The sequence below is a fragment of the Elephas maximus genome, chromosome 27, assembly GCF_024166365.1.
Source record: "Elephas maximus indicus isolate mEleMax1 chromosome 27, mEleMax1 primary haplotype, whole genome shotgun sequence".
In the NCBI taxonomy this organism is placed as follows: Eukaryota; Metazoa; Chordata; class Mammalia; order Proboscidea; family Elephantidae; genus Elephas; species Elephas maximus.
In genome coordinates, this window is record NC_064845.1 from 25290424 (window position 1) to 25309566 (window position 19143).

At 48.4% G+C, this 19143-nt stretch overlaps 1 long non-coding RNA gene across 1 annotated transcript in view; it reads left to right on the forward strand.

Moving 5' to 3' along the window:
• LOC126068374 (uncharacterized) overlaps positions 1 to 18313 on the forward strand; it is a 65572-nt gene extending 47259 nt beyond the window's left edge. The window contains exon 3 of the long non-coding RNA XR_007515660.1: positions 18288 to 18313. This is a non-coding gene — a long non-coding RNA (uncharacterized LOC126068374). The remainder of the gene's footprint in view (positions 1 to 18287) is intronic.
• Positions 18314 to 19143: the final 830 nt, after the last annotated feature.

Sequence of the window (19143 nt, forward strand, 5' to 3'; positions counted from 1 at the left end):
ATCAACATTAAGGAGAGGGTGTCACTCTTTCTAGTTCTCCTGAGGCACCAGGAAAGAGAACTCTCATTGAATGTCTCCTGTTCTACTGATCAGTTTCCTGTGAGGTGGCCCAATGTATGATGGGTTGTATGCCCTTAAAGACTAAAGAAAAAAAAAAATTCTGGTTAATGCCAGAGAGATTACCCAGAGAGGTAAAAATCACGATCTCCTGAGGTCATTCAAAACAGTACTAGGTATGATGTCTCAAGGGCCCCTGGGTGATGCAGATGGTTAAGTGCTTGACTACTAGCCGAAAGACTGGCAGTTCTAACCCACTTAGAGATGCCTCAAATGATAGGCCTGGTGATCTGCTTCAGAAAGGTCACAGCCTTGAAAACCCTGTGGAGAACAGTTTTACTCTGCACACATTGGGTCATCATGAGTCACGGTTTCACACGACATCCCAGTTAATTGGCCTAATATGTTTAGTGCTTCTGTTCTACCTCCTGGTTCCTTGCATAGTGCCTGGGTTCTTAAAACCTTACAAGTGGCCATCCAAGGCACAACAATTGGTCTCTATGGGCCTGGAGCAACAGTGGAAGAAGAAGAGTAAGGAACAGGAGGAGAATATGGAATGTGTTTCTAATTTCCTCTATGAATAACTGGTGGGGCAGTGGTTAAGAGCTCAGCTGCTAACCAAAAAGGTTGGCAGTTGAAATCTACCAGCCACTCCTTGGAAACCGTATGAGGCAGTTCTACTCTGTCCTACAGGGTTGCTATGAGTCAGAATAGACTTGAGGGCAACAGGGTTTTTTTTTTTTTTCCGTTGCCATGAGACTGTAAGAACTGGATGGTGCCCAGCTACTATGACTGGATGTTTTGAGCAAAGAGCCTAGAGAATCCTGATCAAAACAGGGTAAATGCAGAAAAGAATTTAAAATTCTCATGGAATCCAGACTTTCTGGAACCATGGAGGCTGAATGAATCCCTGAAACTAATGCTCTGAAATAATCTTTAAACCTTAAACCAAAAAAAATCTCCTGAAGACTTCCTAAGGGTAAACAATAGCCTAGCTTAAGTAGTAAAAATGTCTGCTTTGAGCATTGTGCTCTTTGAAGGACTATATAGGATCAAAGTAACAACAACAACTCAAAAGATTAGATAGGAACTTCAGGGGGCAGTGAGTTTGTGTTAATGTGGGAGGAACAACTCAGAAACAGTGAGAATAGCTACACAACTCAAAGAACGTAATCAGTGTTACTGAATTGTGGTGAATTGGTGTATGTTTTGCTGTACATATTCTCAACAACAATATAAAATTTTAAAAATGATATTGTGGTCCCAGGAAATATGGATGGAGCACACTGACCACCTCAGCTGTGGTAGATCAGCTGTTCCCTGAGTTCATGGTCCCCACAGCCCTCAGCCCAGCAATTCAGTCCCTCAGGTAGTTTGGATGTATCTATGGAGCTTCCATGACCTTGTCTTGTACAAGCTGTTCTGGCTTCCCAGTATTGTGTACTGTCTTACGCTTCACCAAAGTTACCACTTATCTGTTGTCTGTTTAGTGTTTTTCCGTTTCCACGCTTCCCCCACCCCTTGTAACCATCAAAGATTGTTTCTTTTTGTGTGCAAACCTTTTTATGAGTTTTTACAGTAGTGGTTTCATACAATATTTGTCGTTTTGTGGTTGACTTATTTCGCTCAGCATAATGCCCTCCAGATTCATCCATGTTATGAGATGCTTCACAGATACATCATTGTTCTTTATCATTATGTAATACTCCATTGTGTTGACACACAATATTAACCATCAGAGTCCACTGCTTGTCAACTTAGCACCTGTACACATCTCCCCAAACCATACATAATCTCTAAATAAAGACAATTACAAAGTCATACTTAGTCTTAACATGATGTAACTAACACGTGATTAATTGAAAATGCACTAGCTCCATTTACATCTTATATTTTGTAAGTGAAAAAGCAAAAATATTTGATGCACACATACAAAGCAGAAATACTCATAACAATTACAGTCCTCGTTTCTGCAACTGGTCACGTGGACGTAAGTGGTATTTAGAACTACCTTCTTCCAACACCCATTCCATATTCCCTTTGCCCTCAGCAAGCACCTCACCAGATCATGGTTTTTTGCCTGGTGGCATGACCCAAATCTTCATTCCTGAAGGTTCTGGGCCATTAGTAGCCCTGTCAGAATTGAGTTACTATAGTTTTCCATTGACTTTAATCACAGGACATGCTAGTACTAAGAGATGCCCTAAGGGATCTCCTGCGTTCCAGGCATACTCGTCTTTATCTCCATTATGTAATATCAATCTGATTTCCTCTTGGTAATCAGGATCAATCACAGCAGCCAGTATGGTAACTCCCTTCTTTGCCTGTTGATCCAGTTGCTAGGTGGCATTCTTAGCTTCCAGTTCAATGGAATCAGTGATGTGTCTCCAGGTGGGCGCATTCCTCCCTTTGGAACTAAGACCTCCAGACTGAAGAGCATAAGATCATGGGGACAGGAAGTGAAAATCTTGTGAGTGGGTCACTAGGGGTAATAGTGAGTGGTGCCACTCCCATTTCCACTTCTTGATTTTTGGACCCATGAATCCTGGCTATGGAAGAAACAGCACCATATATTGGATGCTAGTTTAAAGCATATACAGCCTGCTGGAGAGTATTACCCCAACTCTGCAAGATATTGTCACCTAGCTGGTGCATAGTGGTGTCTTTAGGAGTCCATTCCATCATCCTATCAAGCCAGCTGCTTCAGGATGATGAGGAACATGGTAAGACCAGTGAATTCTATGAACATGGGCCCACTGCCATACTTTATTTGCTGTGAAGTGAGTCTCTTGATCAGAGGCAATACTGTGTGGGATAACAATGATGGTGAATAAGGCATTCTGTAAGCCCACAGATGGTGGTTTTGGCAACATTGCTCAGGGAAGGCAAATCCATATCAGAGTAAGTATCTATTCCAGTAAGAACAAATGCTGCTCTTTCCATGATGGAAGTGGTCCAATGTAGTCAACTTGCCACCAGGTTGCTTGCTAAGCACCTTGAGGTATGGTGCCATATTAAGGACCCAGTGTTGACCTCTGCTGCTGGCAGATGGGGCACTTAGCAGTGGCTGTTGCCAAGTCTGCCTTGGTGAGTGGAAGTCCATGTTGCTGGACCCATGCATAACCTCCATCTCTGCCACCATGGCCACTTTTTTCATGAGCTCATTGAGCAATGATGTGACTGGCTGGGGAAAGAGAATGACTGGTTTTCACAGAATGTATCATCCTATCCACTTGATTGCTAAAATCACCCTCTGCTGAGGTCATGCTTTGGTCAGCATTCACAAGGGGCACATATATATTTACTTCTTTGGCTCATTCAGAGAGGTATGTCCCCATACCTCTTCCCCATAAATCCTGGGCTGCAATTTTCCAATCATATTCCTTCCAAGAACCTGACCATCCAGCCAAACCATTGACCACAACCCTTGAATCCGTATACAATTGCACATCTGGACATTTCTCCTTCCAGACAAAGTGAACAACCAGGTGCACTGCTAGAATTTCTTCCTTTTGGGAGGATTTTCCTTCACACTGTCCTTCAGGGAGGTCCCAAAAAGGGGTGTAGTGCCGCCGCTGTCCATTTTTGAGTGGTGGCTGCATATTGCACAGAGCCATCTGTAAAGCAGGCACAAGTTTTCTCTTCTCTAGTCAACCGATCGTAAGGAACTCCCCATGAGGCCATAGGTGCATACTGGGAGATGGAAGGTAGTGTGACAGGAGTGGAGGCCAAGGGCATTTGGGACATTTCCTCATGCAACTTGTGCCTTCAGGTCCTGCTCAGGCCCAATCTTGTATATACCACTTCCATTTAATGATGGAGTGCTCCTGTGCATACTCTGTGGGTCAGACAACATCCAGTTCATAATGGGCAGCTCAGGCCACATGGTGACTTGGTGGCCTGTGGTTAAGCATTCAGTCTCTACTAAGGCCCCAGAACAAGCCAAAAGCTGTTTCTCAAAAGGAGAGTAGTTATCTGCAGAGGATAGCAAGGCTTTGCTCCAAAATCCTAAGGGTCTGTGTTGCAATTCGCCAGTAGGGGTCTGCCAAGGATTCCTGACAGCATCGCTATCTGCCATTGACACTTCAAGCAGCATTGAATCAGCAGAGTGGGAGAGTGGCTTCTCTTGTTCTCGGCCCCACTCAAAACTAGCAGCTTTTAGAGTCACTTGATAAATAGGCTAGAGTAGCAAACCTAAATGAAGAACATGTTGCCTCCAAAATCCAAAGAGGCCTCCTAGGTGTTGTGCCTCCTTTTTAGTTGAGGGAACAGCCAGGTGCAATAAAAAACTTGTCCTTCACTTTAGACGGAATATCTCGACATGCCCCATACCACTGGACCCCTAAAAATATTACTGAGGTGGAAGGTGCCTGAATTTTTGTGGGATTAATTTCCCACTCTTTGGGAGCAGGCAAATGCTTTACCAATAAGTCCAGAGTCATTGATACTTCTTCCTTACTAGATCCAATCAGCATAATGTCACCAATGTAGTGGACCAGTGTGACATAATATAGGAGGGAAAGACGATCAAGGTCCCTGCTGACTAAATTATGACATAGGGCAGGAGAGCTCATGGAGCGCTGAGCTAGGCAAGTGGAGGTGTATTGCTGGCCTTGCCAGCTGAAGGCAGACTTCTGATGGTCCTTCCAAACAGGCATGGAGAAAAAGGCATTAGCCAGTTCAGCAGCTGCACATGAGTTACCAGGACATGTATTAATTTGCTCAAGCAATGAAACTACATCTGGAACAGCATCTGCAATTGGAGTCACAATCTGGTTAGGTTTTTGATAATCTACTGTTCTCCAAGGTCCATCTGATTTTTTCACAGGTGAAATAGACGAGATGAATGGGGGATGTGGTGTGATGCACCACCCCTATATCCTTCAAGTCCTTGCTGGTGGCAGTAATGTCTGCAATTTCTCCAGGAATGCAGTATTGCTTTTGGTTTACTGTTTTCCTAGGTGGGGGTAGTTCTAATGGCTTCCACTTGGCTTTTCCTACCAAAATGACTCTTTCTCCATTTGTTAGGGATTCAGTGTGGGGTTTCTGCTGGTTATTGAGTATATCTATTCCAATAATGTATTCTGGAACTGGAAAAAGTCACTATGAGGGGATTTGGGGACCCATTGGACCTACTATGAAACAAACATGAGCCAAGACTCCATTAATAACCTAACCTCTGTGTGTGTCCCACTCTGACTGGTGGGCTACAGTGCTGTTTTGGTTCTCCTGGCATTTGTGTCAGCTCAGAGCTAGGATACAGTAACCCCCCAAAAAGTCTGATTATTTTCTTTTCTCCAATGAAAAGTCACTCTCATAAAATGTTGTAGACCCCTTTGGGGAAGGGTAGGAGACAGATTAACTGTATAAATTTTTGGCAGTGTATTTGTGTCCTTCCTCATGAGGACTTGGCCTTCCCTTCATTCAAGGGGTTGTGGGTCTTTAAATTCACTCTAGTATGGGAGTTGACTGAGGACCATTCAAGTTAGACTGCTGCTCACCTAACCAAGAATTCTCCTATTTCTACAGATCAAGTAAATATTTAGTAGGTTTCCTATCTATTTGACTCCTAGGGACACCGTGACTAAGTAGTCATAAGTCCATATGAGTCAGACTATTCTGATTACTGCTTTGACTCTGCTGTCCATTGCTGTAACCACGCCCACCTTTTCTTTCTCGATTGAGTGCCGCCACTTGGCCCCTACTATCACAGGGTCCAATCAACCCAATTGTATTGAGGTGTCTAAATTCAGTTAGGGCAGTTCCCACTCTCAGATCTGATTTACATAAAATAGCAATCACAGCAGCCTTCAAGGATGCTGGATTTCCCTTCACAAATTTGTTCCTCACATTTGTGGTAAAAGGTGTGTTCTTTGGGCATTCCATGTGTGGGTCTGTGGGTTTAACCTAATAAATCCACCTCAGAATACCTTTGAATACCTTCTTCTACAGTATACCAGGGCAGGTCTAGTACTTCAACTTGATTTAGTGTAGGCCACTGTGTAATCCGTGCTTCAGCAACCCAAACAAATGAACTATTAGGTCTTTCCTTAATATCTTGAGGTGAAACATTGAATGAAGAATGTGTGCTTAGTGGACCCATATCAATAAACTCAGACTGATCCATCTTTATGTTCCTTGCAGCATTATCCTGCACCCTGAATAACCATTCCCACACCTATTCCCCAGGTTCCTGTTTGTACATATTAGAAAAGTCAAGCAGTTCTCTTGGAGTGTAGCGTACCTCCTCCTGGGTCACACTTTCTACTACATCTCTTTGGGGCTCGGTGGGACTTAATCTAGTTATAGGTCTAGAAGCCAGAATCGGTAGTGTGGGATTGTTTTGAGAACATTCAGCATTGCCTTGTAAAGCACCTGCCTCAGATGATGCCCCAGGCAATGGCTCAGGCAAGGGCTCTTTAGAGGCAGCTGGGCAAGGGCTAATTTCATTAGATGGAAGTGGAGGGGCTAATGCCTTTACTGGGCAGGGTGGTGTAGCAGACACACATGAAGTAATCTCTTCAGATGGAAGTGGTTCTATTGGCAGGAGTGATTAAATGGAATTTAGGGGCTCAGTGTCTCCAGCTTTCTAACTATCTGCCCATATGTCCCCATCCCAAGTTTCAGGATCTCATTTCTTCCCAATGAATGCCCTTACTTTAACTTCAGACACCTCTCTAAGTTGGCAATTGAACTGGAATTGTTATTCAGCCACTCTTACAATAAGACTCGGGTTTGGTTTTTGGCAATATCTGCAGTGTTGCTACAAGAAATAAGGCTTTCCTTCAAAGCACAAGTGGACACTTTGAGGTCGTTTATGCGGCACTTGAGCTTTGACACTGAAGTCCCGAGAGTGTCTCTTTCTTTCACCAGTTTGTCAAGTGAAAGTAGGACCAACCAACCAGCTTCCTTATACTTCTCATTATGAGAAAATTATTGAAAGGTATCATATATGCCATCACCCAGAGCCTCGCCTTTCACCAATACCTGATCTATTGGTGGTGATAATTTGCATATTTGAATTGCCACCTCATGCCATGGATTAGCAGTGCCCTCTTTACTACTGAAAGCAGAGTCATCAACATCTTTGAGAGTAACCAGACTTGAAAACTAATTTAGAAAACTCATCCTTACAATTTTGTTTCTCTAGAACCACTCTGGGTACCAAATGTCTTAGGCTGGGTTCTCTAGAGAAGCAAAACTAGTAAAGTTTATAAATATGTATATGGAGAGATTTACATCAAGGAAATAGCTTACATGATTGTAGAGCTGCAAGTCGGTGGATCAGCATAGAGGCTTCTCCTGATTCATGGAGCCACAGGGGCTGGCAAACCCAAGATTAGCAGGCTGGAGAGCAGGGCTCCTGCTCACAGGCTGTGAAGGTTGATGAATCCCAAGATAGCAGGTAAGCTGCTAGCTCCAGTCCCAAAACTGGAGGTCAGATGAACAAGAGACATGTGCAGGATCCAGAATAAGCCAAGAGCCTCGGCAAGATGAGCAGAAGGAAGTAGGTGGCAGAGGGTGAAGAGATAAAGGCTGAGCGGGGAGTGAGCCACCACAGGCCCTACCTGCACTGAAACCACTCGGAAGATTCCATTATGAGGGTGATCACATACCAAATTTCAACAGGGAAGTGATCAAACATCATACAACTGGCAAAACACAGAGAATCATGGTCCAGCCACGTTGAGACATGCAATCTTAAACATCACACATGCCCTTTGATTAAAATCAGTGGAAAATTACAGCAACTGAGTTCCAACATGACTACTAATGGCCCAGACCCTTTAGGAATGATAGTTTCCGCCACCCCACCAGGCAAAGAGCCACGACCAGCTGAGGTGCTTGCTTAGGCCAAAGGGAATATGGAATGGGTGGTGGAAGAAGGTAGTTCTAAATACCATTTACGCTCACGCGACCAATTGAGGAAACAAGAACTGTAACTGTAATGAGTATTTCTGCTTTTGTGTGCATCAAATATTTTTGTTTCCTCAAGTTATAAAATATAAGATGTAAATAGAGCTAGTGCATTTTTAGCAGTATGTGTGTTCATTGTATCATGTTAGGCAAAAGAATGACTTTATAATTGTCTTTATTCAGAGATTATGTGTGGTTTAAGGAGATGTGTACCGGTACCAAGTTGACAAAGAGTGAACTGTGATAGTTAAGAGTGTGTGTTAACTTGGCTGTACCATGATTCTCAGAGTTTTGGCAGTCATGTCATGTTGTGGTCACTTGCCTGTTGAGATTTGATATGTGATTGCCCCCATGGTGCCATATGATGTGAGTAGGCAATTGGTTGAAGAGGAGTTTCCTTGGGCGTGTGTCCTGCATCCAATGTGCGCAGACATTCTCGCAGGGCTCAGAGGGGTTTGCTCATTCTGGATTCTGCAGCTGGGTCCTGTTCACCTGACCTCCAGATTTTGGGACTTGAGCTAGCAGTTTACCTGTGGTCTTGTCTGCCAGTCTTGGGATTCGTTGACCTTCACAGCCTGTGAGCAACAGCCCTGCTCTCCAGCCTGCCGAACTTGGGTTCACCAGCACCTGAGGCTACGTGAATCAGGAGAGGCCTCTATCCTGACCCACAGACTTGTGGTGTTATGGCCTCTAAAACCGTGTGAGCCCTTTCCTAGATATAAATCTCTCTCTATATATACATATTTATACACTTAACTGGTTTTGCTTCTTTAGAGAACGCTGCCTAAGGCAGAGCATTCACACGGGATACAAACACCTTCATTTATTTGGCCTGTTCAGAGAGGTCTGTCACATGCCATTTCTTCATACTTCCTTGACTTCAAATTTCCAATCATGTTCCTTCCACGTCCCCGTCTATCCAGTCAAACTATCGGCCACAACCCGTGAATCCATGCACAATTGCATATCTGGCCATTTTTCCATCCAAGTAAAGTGAATACTCATGTGCACTGATTGAAGTCCTGCCCATTGAGAGGCTATTCCCTTACCAGTGTCCTTCAGGGAGATCCCAGAAAGGGGCTGTAGTGCTTTGCTGCCACTGTCCACATTCAGATGGTGCCTGCATATCATGCAGAGAAACACCTGTAAACCAGACAGCAGCTTTCTCTTCCTCAGTCAACTGATCATGAGGCCATAGATGAAGACTAGGAAAGGGCAGGTAATGTAACAGAAGTGGAGACCGTGGGCATTTGGGCCATTTCCTCATGCGACTTACTTGAGGCTTCAGATCCTGCTCAGGCCCGATATCGTAGATACGACTTCCACTTACTGATGGAGTGCTGCTGAGCACATCCGATTTTATGGCTCTGTGAGTCAGACAACACCCAGTTCATGATGGGCAGCTCAGGCCGCGTGGTAACTTGGTGTCCCGTGGTTAAGTGTTCAGTCTCTACCAAGGCCCTGTAACAAGTCAAAAGCTGTTTCTCAAAAGGAGAGTAGTTTAATGCAGGTGATGGCAGGGCTTTGCTCCAAAATCCTAAGGGTCTGTACTGTCATTCACCAGTAGGGGCCTGCAAAGACTCCAAACAGGACTCCAAACAGCATCTCTGTCTGCCACTGACACTTCCAGAACCATTGGACCTCCCAGATCGTATGGCCCAAGTGGCAGAGCAGCTTGGACATCAGCCTGAATCTGTTGCGGAGCTTTCTCTTCTCGTGGGCCCTAGTCAAAACTGGCAGCTTTTCAAGTCATTTGATAAATAGGCTGGAGTAGCACACCCAAATGAGGGATATGATGCCTCCAAAATCCAAAGAGGCCCAACAAGTGTTGTGCCTCCTTTTTAGTTGTAGGAAGGGCCAGATACATCAACTTATCGTTCAGTTTACAAGGAATAATATCTCAACATCCCCCACACACTGGAGCCCTAGATTTTTCACTGAGATATAGGCACCTGGGTTTTTGTCAGAATAATTTTCCACCCTCTAGCATGCACATATCTTACCAATAAGTCTAGAGTACTGATACTTCTTTCTTACTAGGTTCAGTCAGCATAATGCCATTTATGTAATGGACCAGTGTGACGTCTTATGGAAGGGAAAAGTGATCAAGTTCCCGGTGAACTAAATTATCACATAGGGCTTGAGAGTTGACATACTTCTGAGATAAAATAGTGAAAGTGTATTGCTGGCCTGACCAGCTGAAGGCAAACTGCTTCTGGTGGCCCTTTAAAACAGGGATAAAGAAAAGGGCATTGGCCAGATTAATGGCTGCATACCACAGAAAATGTATTAATTTTCAGGCCATATTCCCAAGGAAATTTCTCTTCTAGCAGATCGGCTGCTCACATCAGATCACAAAATGGAGGATGATTACATAATTTCTGCCAAATCCCTGAGAATCATGGCCCAGGTTGACACATAACATTAACCATCCCAGTGGTAATGAAAGTGATCTAGAGTAGATACTGCTGATGGTTGAATAGGATTGTGATAGTAGGTAACCCACTGCTATTACATACTTTTAAGCTATTAAAACAAAACTTTATTTAATGAGAAAACTACCAGTTAATATAGTATAAACTCTAAAGTATAAATTGAGCTGGAAAAATACTACAACAAAGCAAAAAAAAAAAAATACCCACTGATGTGAGAAAAAGAAAATGTCTGGTTCTGAGGCTGATGTTCCCTGGCAGTGAATGAGGAGCTGCTGTGGAGGAGGCATGGCAAGTGGCTTCGCCTCTGGTGCCCAAGGCAGAGCTAGCGGTGGAGGACTTAATAGTCTATGGGGCTCGAGTGTTGGAGTAGGAGCAGGATCGATATCAGCTGTTTGTCCATGAGCCAGTTGGAGGTGGCCCAGGATGGAAGTCCGCCCCTCCAGTGGACTCTTTGTCCAGTGCCACTGCTGGACCTGGTGATGAAATAGCTGTTGCTCTAAGGACTTCCGGTGTTTGTGCAGGAGCAGGTGGTTGAGCAAGGAGTTCTGTAGGTGGCCCAGAATGGGAATCGAGCCCTCCATCAGGCTCTTCTCCTGGTGCCCAGGCCAGAGATCGAGATGGAGGGCTGTGGGCTACATTGAGCTCTGGTGTTGGTCGAGGAACAGGAGCAGGACTGACATCAGCCAGTGGTCCTGGAGCCAGTTCTGGATGTAGCCCAGAATCTGATCTTCCAGGTGGCTCTCCATTTGCTGCCAGTGCTGGAGCTAGTGATGGTGTTCTGTGGAGCTCCAGTGTTAGTCCAGGCACATGATGGATCTCAGCAGGCTTTCCAGGAGCTCGTTATGGTCTTGGCCCAGGGAGAGAATCTGATCTTTCAGCAGGCCGTCTGTTGGGTGCCAGTGCTCGACTTGGTGATGGAGGAGCTGTTGTTGTACCCAGCTCCAATGTTGTTGCAAGAGCAGGATCTGACTGAGGAAGTGGTCCTTGAGTCTGTTCTGGAAGTTGCCTAGGGTAAAAATCCAGCTCTCCTGATGGCTCTCCGTCTGGAGATGGGATAGGTGGTGCTCTGTTGAGCTTTGGTGTTGGTACAGGATCAGGATCGACAACACAAGGTGGTCCAGGATCTGGCTCAGGCGGTGGCCCAGCTTAAGAATCTGGACGTCCAGTGGCCTATCCATCTGCTGCCAGAGCCAAAGCTTGTGACGGAATAGCTGGAGCTCTGTTGATCTCCTGTGGTGGAGCAGGAGCAGGATCCACGTCAGCTGGTGGTCCAGTATCCGGTTCTGGAGATGGCTAAAGATGGTAATCCACCTCTCCATCTCACTCTCCATCTGATGCTGGTGATGGAGCTGGGGGAAGACCTGGGTTACGTCAAACTCCAGTGCTGGAGCAGCAGCAGGAGCAGGATTGACATCAGCTGGTGGTCCGGGAGCCATTTCTGGAGGTGGCCCAGGATAGGGATCCACCCCTCCAGGCAGCTGTCCATCCAGTGCCAGTGCTGGAGCTGATGACATAATAGATGGTGCGCTGTGGAGCTCTGGGGCTGATACAGGAGCAGAATTTTCCCCAGGAGATTGTCCAGGAGCCGGTTCTTGGGGCAAAGTTAGCTCTTGAGCTTCTTTTACAATTGGCACTGGCCCCGGCTCTGGAGCTGCAAGAGAACAAAGGTTCACCAACTTGACTGCCTTTCCTCATGCCTTCCCAATGATGGAAAACACCCACTTCCACGAAGAGAAGCCCATTCCCAAGATTTCCACCCCAGGAAGTCTTCCCAGACTATGGTCTACCACAGGAGGGCCTGAAGTTACTCAGAGCCCTGGCTCAACCCCAACCTCTGGGAGCCTTCCCATGTCCCCTTCACAAGCTCACATGCAGTCATGCCCAGTCTTCCTCACCCTCTGGCTCTGCCTCAGTGACCCCCATGTGATCCAGCCGTGCCAAGAGAAGTTGGGCATCATGCACCAGATGTGAGCCTGGCATGTTCACGTGCACGTACTCCACCACGAGCTTTAGGTAGGGGAAGTTCGGGGGCTGATCAAAATCCTCCGAGTGTTCCTTTAGCCATGTGCCCAGGATAAAAGAGATGGCGCTGGGGGTGGGTGGTGAAGAGCAGGGTCAGAGGTCTGGCTTTTCCCACCACACTGCCCTCCCAGGGCACCCCTGCAAGGGGCCAGTCTCCCTGTCTACCCCTGTACCGTTGACCTCCCAAAGGTCAGCACCACCCTGTATCATGCCCTCTGGCTGCCCTGACGGTGGCAGGCCTGGTCACTGATGGGGCTAGCACAGAGCCTTGTCCCAGGGAGCTCCCCATCAGTGGTCTGTCCAACTCTCCCTCCTCGGGGAGCCTGAATTACATCCCTTTCTGTCTCCTGGCCCTCTCCGCACTGGATAGTTACACTCTAAGGGAACGGAGATATGTGTCTGCATGTTCACCTCAGTAGTGCTCCAGGATTATCTGATGCTGGGCGACACATGGAGACCGTACCCTGATCCAGATGCCTAGGCCATAGGACCCCTCCTCTGGAGCGTGTGCACCAACGTGCTGCCTGTCTCTCTGCATGCATGTGAGGGCCTCTTCTCCCATGGAGACTGTTCTACCCTGGGACAGGGGCCCCTCATGCAGCCGAGCACCCGTGACTGGTGATCAGGATTTGGGAGCAATTTTCTCCACCCCCCCTCCTCCTCCCCCAGCACCTCCTGTTTTGGGCCCCAAATAGGGGAGGGGGCAACAGGTGATGTGAGGGGACTGTGGGAAGATGAATTCTCTCAGGGGCATCTCTGAGCCCCCAGCCTCCCCTCTACTATCCAGGATGCCCAGGTTCCACTCCTAGCTCTCTATGACTGCTTATGCTCTGCAGGGGGCGTCCCTAAACTCATCCCTCTAGTGGAATCTAGATGTGTGGGGCCCAGGGTCTGCCAGCCCCAGTCCAGACACAGGCCCCCTAAAACCTCAGCCCCTCCTTCTCCACCCAAAGTCCACTCACCGTTTCAGCTGCTCCTGGGGCTCACCATACTCAGCAGAATAGGGGTGGTTACATCCATACCTAGAGGTGGTATGAGGGTGTCACATCTAATGCAGTGTGGACACTACTTGCTTAAGATGTCTAGTGTTCCTGTCTGACTCTCGGACTGGAGGCCCAGGAGGGCAGGGCTTCTTATCTGCCTTGTTCACTGAACAGTGCTAAATACCGAGAACAGTGTCTCTGGATGACTGGTGAATGAGTGAACCCAACCAGCACCCTCCCAGGTACGTAAGAGTCCTGGTGCCCCTCTATCAGCCTCCAGGGTTCCCTGTTCTGGCTATACCAAGGACCTCCTGAATGGAATCTCAAACTCCCCTTTACGAATGCGAAGTAGGTTTGCTCAAGGGCACGTAGTCAGTGAGGGGTGAGGCAGAAAGCTTCTTCATGGGGAAGAGGAAAATAATAAATTTGAACATCCCAGGCCCTCCAGCACCCTTCATCTTAGAGCTGGGCTCCAGGTACACACTTCCTGTGGCTTATCCCATGTGGTCCTGACAGTAATTCTAGCCGATTGGACTTTTACCACCCCTCAGGGAAGAAAACTGAGGCTCTGAGTGGTGAAGTGACATTCTCCAGACTCACAGCTGATAGCGGGTAGAGTCCCCATTGGGCTATGGAGGGTGGGGTGCTCACCTTTGGAGAAGCTGGTCTAGGACCTGCTGGGTGGTGGCGTAGGTTCTGTAGGCTCCCAGAAAGATTTTGATGTAGGAGATGTCACGCTTTAGGTAGGCGGGCAGCAGGAGTTCCACCAGCTTCTGCAGTGAGCCTGCCTTGAAGGTTTTCATCACCCAGGCCTCATCCAGGTCTTCGTCAGAAGCACAGACACACTGGGGTGGGACAGAGCGGGGACATACTGTCAGAGGCAGCCCATGAACCACCAGGAGGGTTGGGGGCCTAGAGCTCAGACCAGGTACTCCGTCTCCCTCAGTGATCTGTGGCAGGAGGTGGGACACAAGTGCTTTTAGCAGCAAAGAGAACTCAGCTTTCCAAGCAGAATTGGAGGTGGGGGATGATTACAAAGATTAGGAACCTGAAGTGATTTTGTTAAACAAGTAACAATGGTATCTCCCTGAAGCAAGAGCAGTATCCCAGTGAGTCCTCAAAAAACACCCCGTTCCAGAGGTGTGAAAACAGAAGCTTGATGATATCCATTGTCAACTCAAAGTCACCTGGTCAGAGCCCAGAACTGTCTGATACTAGGGCTCCGTGATGTTTCCTCTGTGCTAGGTGAGGCCTGCTCTGTTCCTGACTCGGAGGGGAAGGTCTGGTGCAAGCTCACTTCCTCCCAGCTGAAGACAGTGCACAGAGCAGACACCCATGAGATAAGCAAGACACAGACTTTTCTTTCTGTACGTTAAAGGGGGTTTTGAGCACCCAGATCCAGCCAAGGGTGTTAGCCTAGAGATCCTGGAGTGCCAGAAAGACCCCCACATAAGTAAGGATCTGAACAGATGGCTCAGGGAGGGCAAATGTGAATGGTTGGTAAAGGACTGAGAGGTGGCTCAGCTTCTCAGGGCCAACAAGTGCCTCAAAGCCACCCTGCAGTTCTGTTGGCCACCCTGACAGCAGATAGGGAAAATGGAAAAGAACCCTAACACCTGGAACAGGCTCAATGCAGAGACGCAGCCAGCATCACAATCTGCTGGGCCATGGGACTGCGACAGCTGTTTTGGGAAGGAGTCTGGCTGTAGTGATCCTAACTTGAAATGTCCACATCCTTCCCCCAGCATGCCATTCCTGGGAGTCTATTCTGGGTGGGTCAGTACAGGAGGACACAGGAAAGTGTTCCTGCAGCCCTGCTGAAATGGCGGCAGAAGGAATCAGTCCAGGGCCAGCAGCAGTGAGAGACTCAGTCACTGTGGGAACGGGCCTCTCTTCTGGAACATTCTGTAGCAAGTCAGATACAGCCTCTGACCTGAAAGGGTCACGTGTTGTGTTCCGTGAGATTGTAGGTTGTAGAAAAAGGTGTGTCATAGCCTGAGCCTTGCGCTTTAGGATGAAAGAGGCCTGCTAAGTGTGATGCTGTGTGAAGCTGGGAGAAGGTGTGGAGGGACAGTCCAGCCAACTGCTGCCTGGGGCCCTGGGGTTGAAAGTTAAACGCTAAAACAGCAGCAACGCGCAAAATATGCATGGGCTTACGTGAACAGTAACTTTGTAGCTGGACAGGGCAGGGAGGGCAGTGGTGGGGGGGGAGGCTAATTACTTTGTGAGGAGTCTGGGGACCCTCAAGAGGGAAAGTCCTGGGAGGGACCTGAAGTCTACAGGGAGGTGTCTGGGCCGTAGGGCCTCCCTGGTCATCTTGGGTCTCTGGGTGGGGATGCCACTCCCCTCCCCCCACACTCACCCAGAACCTGTGCCAGCCCTTCCTGGTCCCTTTCTTGGGGTAGACCGAGTAGGTGATGCCATTCTCCTTTTCCTTGGGGATCTCCTGCTGGGAGTTCTGCAGAGACAGTGCCGGCAGCGGCCAGGGAGGCATCAAGAGTCCGTCCGTGCTGCCTCCTTCTCTCTCTGCCCCTCAAGCCCTTGTGTCTCCGAGGAGCTCCCAGTTCCCCCATGCTGGGAGGGCTGGACTGTGGGCAGCACCATCCAGCCCTGACCAAGTCCACGGATAGAAAAATCAACCTCTGAGTATTGCAGCAGGATCTGGCAGAAGCTGGGCTGGCACAGGGTCAGCAGTGGCCCAGGCAGGCCAGCAGCTAGGGTTGCACGTTGACTGCCCCACTCAGGGTGAGCTGGATCTCAGAGAAGGTCCAGGTGAGAGTGCTGACTCAGCCTGTGACCCTGACAGTCCCTCCCTAAGGCCTGGTCTGAACTGGAACCCCTGGGTAGACTTATATCCCACTGTTCTGTCTGATCAGGGGGGTCAAGACAGGGAAGTGAAAGAGGTCTCCACATTTACCACCCCAGCCCCCAGCCTCCCCAAGGCACCCAACCTGATGGACTAGGCCCAGCCACGGTCAGACTCAGGCCCATGAACCCAGTATGGTGAGAGGCTGTGGGGGTGGAGAGCTTGGGGTTACCCTCAATGTGTGCTAGTCCTGAAGCAGCAGCACCATTTTCATCATCCTCATTATCACTACTCCCCTCCCAGATCTCCCCAGGTCACATGGCGCCTCCTTCCCTGACCCCCACCACCTCTCTCCCAAATGGACCCTGCCTCAGCTAACAACTTTCTGCCTCATCAGTTCTATCCACATTTCTTCCCAGCCCCCATTACCAGGGACCCCATGAGGACAAGGGCTGGCATGGCCAGGGAGATGGTATGTCCTGGGGGGGGGTGTGGGGCTGCCCAGGTGGGATCTCAGTGATGGCCTGGCCTGGATTGGCAGCCCTGGGCCACCCTGTGTTACCTTTGGATTCTTTTTGGTAAATGGCCTGAGCTTCCGTGGTTGGGGGACGAGCCCATGTCTCAGCCTTGGTGAAAGTGTCGAACTCCTGGGTCTTTCAAGCTTTGATACAAGGGAAGATGAGAGACAACAAGAAAACATGTTCCTAGTTTGAGTGTCTCCACTCAAGTGAGCTGGGTGGGGGCCAGGTTACCAGGGTTCCAAGCTCTATGTAGTCTGTTCTCAAGGAAGTGAGGTCATGTGCTGGGTCTTCTGACTTTGGCCTGATGTCAGTTAAGACCTCCCCAAAGTCCCCCCGGGCTGCTGAATGCTCACCTGTCCCCATGCCATCTCCATAACTGTACACAGTGACACCAACACAACCCTTCCCCTCCCCCCTAAAACCTGGGGAAGGCCTGGGTGAAGCCAGGGCCCCAGCTTTGTGCAGACAGAGCTGGGTTCAGACAAAGCTCATCCCTCTCAATCAGTTTGTGACCCTGGACAAATCTTTGTGCTGCCCAGAGCCTCCCCAGTCCCCATACCCACACAATAGGGATCATTCTAGCTAGCATCTTCCTAGGGACCTCAGCAGGTATATGTGAGATAACACCTATAGAACCCGTGGGCTGGCATTACCTGTAGCTAATCAGGGGTGGATTATCTAATAGTCAAGGTAAGCATAGGGCTTACCTGCTTACCAGATCATCTGTAATGAATGTTTTCACCTTTTCATATTTTTCCACCACATCTAATACTCTGCTTCTAGGTATGGCTGGCATCTGCCTCTCCCCACCCCAGAGCACCTTCCTACAGAATCAATGCCTCTTTTCAAATTTACAATCCCTGACGGGGGCAGATGACCCTGTAAGCAAGGCAAGCACAGGTCTACTTGTGCTTACTTACTAATCTGTAGTGAAAAATTTCACATGGGCTTTGCCAATCAAAGATGTGGAGATCACCATGCTTACCTTACCTATTGCATAATCTGCCTCTGTAGGTAATGCACAAACTCAGAAATGGAAGAATTTCAAGCAGGGGTGGGAAGCAGCATGGAGTAGATCCCCAAACAGGGCTCGGTTCTGGTGGTGTGAGCTTGGGAAAGTGCCTGCCCCTCTTGACCTCAATTTCCAGTCTGCCCTAGGAGGGGGTTGGAATGAAATGAACGTCAGATATTGTCACCCTCTGCATAAAACCTTCCAATAACTTCCGTTACATTTAGAATCTAACCCAGCGCCTCATCTCAGACTTGGGGGTAGGCAGCCTGCACGATGGCTGCCAACAATCCTACCTCCTGGTCTCCACATCCTGTGTGGCCCCCTCCCCTCAGTGTGGATTGGACTCAAGGACTTGCTCCTCAAGAATGTTGTTCTTGGTGTTAGGTGCCACTGAGTCGATTTCAACTCATAATGACCCCATTTTGGGCAATGTTTCTTGGCTCTGTTTTATTCTCTCTCTCTCTCACTGTCTGTCTGTCTGTCTCTCAGTCCTCTCTCTCTCTGTCTGTCATTTATTTCTCACTCTCCCCCCAGGAAGCAGCTGTGATGTATGACCTGCACATGGAGAGACTCATGTGACAAAGAGGTGAGGGAGGGTCCTAATCAACAGACAAAGAGGAAATGAGGCCCCTAAGTCCAGCAACTCTCAGAGTCCTGCTCATAACATGGAAGTGAATAGGGAGCAGATCTCCCGAGTCAGGACTCAGCTGAGACCACAACCACAGGCTCCTGAGAACTTGGGGCAGTTCCCAGGTAAGCCATGCCTGGATTCCTGGCGCACAAAGACTGCATGCTGTGTGCTGTTGTGAGTCATTACTTTTGGGGGTGTTATCACAGAGCAGGAGATAACTCCTCCAGCCCACCAGGTCATGGGTCCTCGATCTGTCCTCCTCTTCCCTGCCTCCTCTCCTCAGCTCCCTCTAGCCATACTTGCTGCATTTCAACCCTCCCTCTAGAAAAACTCATGTCTGCCTTCCAGCCTCTGCACCAGCTGCGTGTTCTCCCTGGCACACTGTACCCAGACTCATGCAGGGCTGGTGCCTCCTGTCATTTCATCACACATAAATGTCACCTTAGTAAGGCCTTTTGGACCACACCCTAGCCTTATCTCACAGCACCCTGCTTTATTTTCTCTATAAAATATGCTCTTTGCATGTATTTGTTTTCATTCTTTTACCCATCTTCAGATTGTGACTTCCTGGGGACAGGGACCACATGGGTCATTTTCAGAACCAGCTCCTGGACCACCTGCTGATGTTGATCCTGCTCCTGCACTGACACTGGAGCCCCACAGTCCACCAACTATTCTGTCACCAGCTCCATCACCAGCATCAGATGGACAGGCAGCTGGAGGAGTAGATTTCAATCCTGGGCCACCTCCAGAAATGGC